This window comes from Pelodiscus sinensis, chromosome 6, assembly GCF_049634645.1.
Source record: "Pelodiscus sinensis isolate JC-2024 chromosome 6, ASM4963464v1, whole genome shotgun sequence".
NCBI lineage: Eukaryota > Metazoa > Chordata > Testudines > Trionychidae > Pelodiscus > Pelodiscus sinensis.
This window is the reverse complement of record NC_134716.1, coordinates 6,167,508-6,173,507: the sequence shown is the minus strand read 5'-3', so window position 1 is coordinate 6,173,507 and position 6,000 is coordinate 6,167,508. Positions and strand designations below refer to the sequence as shown.

At 45.1% G+C, this 6,000-nt stretch overlaps 1 long non-coding RNA gene across 1 annotated transcript in view; it reads right to left on the bottom strand.

Annotated features, from left to right (window-relative positions):
- Positions 1-249: 249 nt before the first annotated feature.
- Positions 250-6,000, bottom strand: part of LOC142829794 (uncharacterized) — a 48,846-nt gene continuing 43,095 nt past the window's right edge. Inside the window, exon 2 of the long non-coding RNA XR_012904584.1 lies at positions 250-574. This is a non-coding gene — a long non-coding RNA (uncharacterized LOC142829794). The remainder of the gene's footprint in view (positions 575-6,000) is intronic.

Below are 6,000 nucleotides of genomic sequence, written 5' to 3'. Positions count from 1 at the left end.
TAAATAGAAAATTATCACAATGCCAGTAAGATCTTAGCAGTACTTACTTTTAAGAAGCTTCAGGGGGTAGCCAAGTTAGCCTGTACAGGATAAACTTAAACAACAAATAGTCTGGTAGCACCTTAAAGACTAACAAAACGTGCAGATGGTGGTATGAGCTTTCGTGGGCACAGCCCACTTCTGCAAATGACCGGAGTGACAGAAGTGTTAGCAGTTGTATACATCCCTGAAAGTTGATTGCTGCCAACACAACAGTCTGGACTTATGAAACAAACATCTAAATTCCAATTTGTTCAGTTATTTGGGAAACCAGTATATTCCCTCTTTCAGTCAAAGTGCTGTCTTCTTCCCAAGTATAGGAATTCCCAGTGGAATCTTTGATAAAATATTGTTTTTTTTTTTCCCAGTCCTCTTTAAACAGATTGATAGTTTCATCCTTTAGTCAGATGCCTTTGAAATCTTCTCATGGGCTGGTGGTTTTTTTGTTGATGTTGCAAATCTGCAGGAAATGTTCCTCTATTTCCCAAGGTGAGTTTATGGTTAAGATTTTGCACCCAGCTTCCAGGATGGACTCCTAATGAAAGAAAATCAAATGAAGGAATACTTCTTTTCTGAAGGTATGCCTACATTACAAGGGTATTTCAAATGTTATTTCGGAATAACATCCATAACTATTTCGAAATAGCACATCCACACTACAGGGAAGCCTTGAAATTAGTCCAAGGCAGGCTTTTCTACTGTGGATGCGCTACCTTGATTTAGAGTCCCAGGAAGCACTGGAAGTATGTACTTTGAATGGCCCTGGGGAAGAGCTATTTCTAAATTGCAGCAGTACAGCGTTCACACTACCGCTGTTTCATTTCACAAGGAATAATGCCTATTTTGAAACTGCTGTTTTGAGTTTATTATTCCGGACTAAGAAGCCTGTTTTGAAAATTTCAAAACGGGCTTGCTGTGTGGATGCCCACCTTGCTATTTTGAAATCACCTGAGTTACTTTGAAATAAGGCTGTAGTGTAGACGTGCCCTGAAATGGTAGGAGACTGTCACATCAGGATGACTCCACCCTTAGGAGCTGTTGATCTTTAGACCAGGTGGTCCTACTCTAACCATGGTCACACTTTTTTGTCTATGCATCATTCTTCTGTTCAGTGGCACTGAGTTTCATCCTTCAGAAAGCTCAGTCTCTGGGGGGGGGGGGGGGGGGGGGGGGGAAGGGTGTCACTCTCTCATCACAAACCTTGGGAATGACCCAGATTCAGGTTAGAGGTGAGGTGCCATTGCACTCCTTTTACCCACCCAGCAGGTGGCAGTGATGGTTCAGAAAAGTGTGTGTGTGTGTGTGTGTGTGTGTTTTCCCCCCCCCCCCCCCCCCCCCCAATGTAGAGTCACTTTCCTGGAATTCTTTGTCTCATTGGGCGTTGTCCAATAAAATGTATGCTACAGACAGAATTGTGTCCTTTAGTTTTGTTTTCTATTCGTTCCTTCTGGAACATTTAACAAGTAACAGGCTTTCCCATAAGCTTTCATAAATTAGATGGTATTTTCTGGACGTTTCATTAATCGTGGAGTCTCATGGGGAGTACCTACCTCATGCCAGCCTGTGACTGACAACCAAAGGGTTAATGCAGGAATTGCTGCCCAATGCTGACTGGCAAGTTCACAGCAGCTATAAAAGAGCTGAGAAGCAGAGGGGCCCAGGCGGCTGCCAGAGGACCAAGCAGGCTGGACAAGGACACTCCTGCCAGCTAGCTAAAGCCTCCAAGAGACAGCACGTAGAGAAGGGATGACTGGCTCTACAGGCTGGAGAAACCAAGAGGGGCATTAAGGAATGCTGGGTAGAGAAGTAGTTGTTGTTCAGGCCTGGTTCTGCGTGTGTGGCTCAGTACCAGGAGCTGTTAACAGTAGCGTAGGTGGGCTTGAGTTCCCCTCCCTACTCCTGAGAGCCTTGAGAACTTGAAGGGGTTTCCAGACCCCCCCGAGCACCAGGGCCAGCTGACCCCGCCAAGTGGAAGGGGAAACCCGAACACCCAGGCAGGCTGACACTATCATCCTTCATAGCCCAGAAGGGACCTACCATAGAGACTTGGGCTGTCTCCGCTGTGCCGATTGTAGAGCTTCTGCAAAGGCACTGCCTACACCGACAGGAAAGCATCTCCCATAAGCATGGGTACGCCACTTCCGAGAGGTGGTCTGCATCCAGAGTCAGGATGGTTTAAATGCACCACACGGGAGGTGGATTTTCACACCACTGAGCAATGTAGTTCTATCAACCTAATTTTCTAACATAGGCCAGGCCTCAGGCAAAAGGTGCTTCTTATTGGTCACATTGAGCAAAGTCTGCACAATGCCCCGCCTGACCAAAGGAGGTGCTGTCGTGTGGGTACACCAGCTCACATGGGATTTAGAGTTTATTCCTGAGTCTTCCGCCATCCCGCCTTCAAACACAGGATGGTGTTATTACCCAGTTTGATTCTAATTTCACAGTACTGCTGGGGCTCATTATGAAATCCTAATTCCTAGGCTGTCTCTAGACTGCATCCCTTTTCCGTAAAAGGGATGCAGATTAGACACATCGCAATTGCAAATGAAGCAAGGATTTAAATCCCCCCTGCTTCCTTTGCATAAACATGGCTGCCGCTTTTCTGGCTCGGAGCTTTGCCAGAAAAAAGCACCAGTCTAGATGGGGATCTTTTGGAAAATAAAGCCTTTTCCGAAAGATCCCTTATTCCTTATTTTAACAGGAATAAGGGATCTTTCGGAAAAGGCTTTATTTTCCGCAAGATCCCCGTCTAGACTGGCGCTTTTTTCCGCCAAAGCTCCGAGCCAGAAAAGCGGCAGCCATGTTTATGCAAAGGAAGCAGGGGGGATTTAAATCTTTGCTTCATTTGCAATTGCGATGTGTCTAATCTGCATCCCTTTTACGGAAAAAAGATGCAGTCTAGAGAACCCCCATGGCTATTCTAAGCATTAGCCTAGTTAAATCCTCACTAATATATGCTCATCTTAAATTCCGTGTAACCCTTCTGCCACGTAGTGCCAGTGGCAGCCAGGGCTGGGTTCAATATCTAGGGGTCCCTTTTCATCCATCTCTCTCACAACCGGCTTGAGCCACCACCCACTAGCCTGGGAAATTCACACACCTCTGGGTGCCTCTGAGAGGCAATGCTTCCCCACGGGCAAGCACGGAGTCTGAGTGTAGAAAAGAGACTTTTAATGAAAGAGGGAGAGAAGTCACATGGCATTCGTTCAGAAAAATATCACAAACATAGCTCCTAACCCCCCACGAGACACCATCCCAGCTCAAATGGATTGAGCAATGTCCTTTGTCTCAGGCTTACTAGTCCAACAATGTAAGGATTCCATTCACTTACCCAAACTTTCTCCGTACCCTACTTCACATGCCTCACTTACAGCTCTGTCCCGTCAGTGCAGACCCTGATGACTCCACTCGTTGAGCCTGAGGCCCTGCCACCTTTGTGCTGCTCCTGTGGTCTGCTTGTGCCACCTGCTGCCGCCCACCGGTCATTCCTGCCAGCTGTTCTGCTGGCCACCTGCCGCTGCTCCTACTGGCCACCCTCCGGTAGTTCCCTCCACCCACTCCATTGGCCACCTGCCACCACTCCTACCAGCTGCCTACCACCGTGCCTACCGACTACCTGCTGGTTGCTCCCACCATCAATCTTGCTGGCTGCAGTGGGTTTGGCTCCAGGAAAAACCAGTGACTTTGGCTATTAGTGATTTCAACTCTTTAGCCGCCACCTAGGGTAGCAAAAGATTCCAGCTTCCACTGGACTAGCAAAAAAGACTCCTGATAGTCTGCTTTAGGTCTAGCCTTAAAACAAGGGGGAAAGAAGCAGGCTGAACCAGTCTTACAGCTCAGACCTGGCAGGCATGAAGCCAGCTCAATCCCTTCCCCCCCCCCCCCCCCCCAACTCAGTTCACTCAACTCTGGAAAGGGGAGGCTTGTTTATCTGAGACCTCTTAAAATGATGGCGTCTCTCCTGCAAGCACTGGTGTCATATATTTTTACAGTTCCTACATTTACGGGTAGCATGATTTGTGACCCCACAACAGCCCAAATTAGTTACATCACATTCCATTCCATCCTCCATCAGCCCTGGCTGAATTGGCTTTACATATCCACACCCTAGATTCCTTCCCCATCCCAGCATGAGCTGTGTCTTCCGTCATCCCGCCTCCAAACACAGGACGGTGTTATTACCCAGTTTGATTCTAATTTCACAGTACTTCTGGGGCTCATTATAAAATCCTAACTCCTAATGTTTAGAATTCCATGGCTCTTCTAAGTATTATCCTAGTTAAATCCTCACTAATATATGCTCATGTTAAATTCAGTTACTCTTCAGCTCTGTATAACATTCCTATCATCCATGATATGTGAAGATGAATTTCAATACCAACAATCCCTTATACTAATAGCTTAATTATTAGTCCTAAACTCATAAAAATACCTGCCTAGAAATACCTCCAGTTTGCAACAGCCCTAGACATCTCATGCATTTACTGTATTTGATGCAAAGCTCTGTGCCTTGTTATAAGACAGGAATTTGTAATTGTTATACTGGTAATTAACAGAGCCACCATATAATCCATTTGGCAGACTATATAAGTGGTTTGGCTATGTCCTAAAATCTGGTAAATGTCATAAGAGAACGCCTATGGTAATTTATTTCCTAGCATGCATCTGAAAAGGGCTTGTCTATGGTGGGGAGCAGAGGCATGAGAAACAGGGTTAAATTGGATTTATTTGAAGCACATCATTTAACTCGCAACACAACTTGTACAAGTGTTAGCTGTGTCCTCTTTCCGTTCACATACCTGTATATGGTATTCTCAGAGTAACCCTCGATCCTTTGCTTTGCTGCGAGGCAATGTGCATGCTGAGATACTTTCACTGTGCAACATGGGATGCATAGCAGAAGCCAAGCGGGTTCAAAACATTTCTTTTTAACTCACATTTCTTCTTTCTCCACATCTTGCTTGCTCTCTGGGCAGGCTCGGCTGCCTGCACCACTGTGCTGCCACCTGTAAATATGAATGGGGCTGCTTGGACAAGTGAATTTCAGCACTTACAGCCAGATAAATTCAGCATTGGCCTTTGCCCACTGCACCCCCAGACAGCTGTTGTGGCAGCTGCCTATTTTCCACCTGGCGATCCCGAGTCAAGTTAGTCAAGATCTGACAAACATTGGGCACTTGTACTTCCTAGCTGCACATTCACTAGGTGCAAAGCAATCAGTGTCATGGTCTTTTGAAGGCCAGATCATCTCTCTTCAAAGGCTGAGTGGTGGTACCCAGCCTCCTGTGTTGGAATTGCTTTCTCTGTCTTCCTCTGCTTCACTGACAAATTCCAAATCTGTGGCATGGAGTTTGTTCATTCAAAAACTGTTGGTGGTTTTAGATTTTAAACCTTTATCGTTATTGGGGGATTTCTCTATTGCACCTTGGATTTTAATCCAAGTATTTAATTGTGGAATCTCAGTTCTCTAAAATGTAAAAGTTATGCCAGGAATATTTCATTCCAACTCACTTGCTAAAATGCAAGCAGTAAATTATCACTCTGCTAGCAACCATATACAGTAGATTTCTGATAATCCAGAACCTATGGGACCTAGACGGTGCCGGATTATCAAATATGCCGGACTATCAGGAGGTACTATAAGATGCTTATATATATATATATATATATATATATATATATATAAATATTCTTAACCCTCTTTATTATACATACTGTATACAGTATACTATAATTTAGTTTTTTTAAGCCTTTTACCTTTTTTGCTCCGTTCAGCTGCTGCCGCTGTTAACTTGTGACTCATTTTTTGCTGAAGCTCGCTCACTAGGCTCTTGCCATTTTGATGCCAGACTATCAGGAGTGCCGGACTATTGGAGTTTTACTGTACTAGGTCAAACATGAATAAAATTCCTTTCTCTCCATGTGAGTTCATTATATTCATTGTGACTGAATCAGGCT